Raw genomic sequence first — 2,500 nt, forward strand, 5'->3', positions numbered from 1 at the left:
ACATCCCTGTTCACTGGTATGCTTTTTTTGGCTGCCAGTGTCTTGGGAACATCTCAACAGCTGGATTTTATGCAAACCTACATTCATATGATCTCATTGTGTTCTCATATATGGCCATTTCAAAGATGAATGTGCTAAAGAATGCTTTCTCTGATGGCAATCAGTTACTGACTAACTTCTCAGAACACAAATATGTTTGCATCATATTCTTTCTTCTGGTCTCACATTCTCTGTCTTCTGAAAAACCTGCTTTACAATTTAATGGGTATTGTCACATCCCCCGATTTTTTGTACTTTAGTTGCCAGTTGTCTTACCCTGCAGTTTCCTTCTGAGTATTTATAAATTACAAAAGCAATCTGAGGTAATTATCCAACCTGACGAAAAATCTCAGGACAGGTAGTCCTACTGCAAAGCAGAATCCCACTTGGCAGAAATATTCTTTCTGGCTGCATTTCCCTGCAGTGGAAAAAACTACTCTCTGATTACAGAAACAACCCCTGAAGGATAATACTAGAGAAAACCCACACTATTTTGTTTAGTTCTCCATGGCTATCAGACCAGCACCTCACTATAGTCAAACATAACACAGTATGCAAAAATATGCAGCAAGTGCCTTAGAGGGACTGAACTGTTCCAGGAGTCTGAGAGCAATTCAGGAGGAACCTCAAGGAAATGTGCTCTAAAGGGAGTGAGTGGCCTCAGCAAAGGTGGTCTGGAATGGAAATTGACATTTTTTTTTACAGTGTGTTGAAGGGAAAACTGTTTCAATGAATGTTTATTGCTTTCTAGTGTGTGGCATAGAGGATGGCAGAGAGACCTTGCAGAAATCTTCCATGAACAGGCTCCCTTTGCAATGCAGAGATTGCATTGGGTGATTCTGCTAAAAAAAGGACAGAGCCAAAGGACAAACATATTCAGAAAACAGCAGCCAGCTATTCATAAATATTCTTCTTGTGCTCCCCAGTCCCCTCTCTTTAAAGCACAGACAGCACACAGATAACGTCTCACTTCAAAAATCACAGCCTACTACATCAGCATCTCATATAGAAACACAGGGTACAACCGAGGCTGGACTCACTGTTACCTTTTGCACATCCCCTCTCAGGACCTGTTAATAAGAAATTAAGATTTATGTAAGTTTTCAGCAGGCATAATCAAACTTATTCTCAAAACAAGAATTTGTAATAATTGCAGTATGCTACATAGTGATTCAAGCTAAAACACTGCTAAAAACACTGCCACTCCAATTTTCATAGCTAATTTAAATTTTTATTTCTTAAAAACATTAAAGTATTCAAACCAAGCCTGAGGGCTTAATAAACATGAAGGTTGTTCTATGCCTCATCAAAGTTATCAGATAAATTCCAGCCACAGAATCTCTGTTACTGAGACTACTTTGCCTTGCAATTGAGCTTACAACCTAACTTGTTATCGAAGTCACTAAGGACGATTATACTTTGAACTCTAAGATAGCATCTCTACAGGATAATTTTCAGATATTCAAAGAACCTGATTTTTTGACTGCTAGGGGGGTGGTAAAAACCAAGGAAATCTGTTCTAGCTTGCAGGGGTTTATTTGCAGTGGTTAAAACACTGTCTATCCTGAACAATGGCCTGCAGGATTAATTAGGATGCCTTACCGGCCTCTCATTTTTTCTTGCAGTAGTTTGAAAAAAGGTAACTCAAATGAACATGAGGAATAATACCAGGAAGGAGACACCTTAAGTGTTTTAACATCAGCCTAGAGGGGTCAAAGACTGATGCTTATCCAGTCAACACCCAGGAACCTGCAAGACAATGTTCAACCAAGATCCTGTTAAAAATCACACACATTGCCAGTGCTATTTTTGCATGTGATGTTACCAAGCCCAACCAATTTTAAAACCCTGCCAAACTGAGAAGAGCTCAGACGGTTGCTCAGGAGATCCTATGATAATGTCCAAACATAAAGCACCACAACCACCTCCCCACAAGACTGCCACACATTGTACTGCCCGAGGAAGATGTTTCTGTGCTCTTCAAAAAGAGCAATGGTAAAAGCCCTATAAGCTCACGAGATCTAAAGATTGGAAACTGTGTTTCCCAGTGCTTTGCCTGCCCCAGATGAAATTCTACAGGGACAGAAACATCCAGCACACCTTCCTCCTCCTTTCTCCCTTCCTTGCCTTTCCCCACTTGCTATATTTACAGCATCCAAAGGTTTTCATCGATTCCCATTGTAATCTGTGTAAATAAATACAAGTGTAAAAAAAACCCACTTTGGGGAACCTGGGCCACTTTCAGCTTGGCTGGATAGTTGGGCTGTGCATGGAGTTGGAAGGGTGTTTTTAAAAGGAGGGAAACTGAAGACAACAGCTTAAGAATCTTGGCTCAGGCTGGGCATATTTCCGCCTAACTCTGGCTAAAGCTCAGCACGAAGGGCTGGACGAGGAGCCGATAGGAAGCCGGGGAGGGAGGGACGGGAGGGAGGCTGCGGGGCTCTCCAGCACAGCCACGGCA

The sequence above is a fragment of the Camarhynchus parvulus genome, chromosome 6 (genome assembly GCF_901933205.1).
Source record: "Camarhynchus parvulus chromosome 6, STF_HiC, whole genome shotgun sequence".
NCBI classification, from domain to species: Eukaryota; Metazoa; Chordata; class Aves; order Passeriformes; family Thraupidae; genus Camarhynchus; species Camarhynchus parvulus.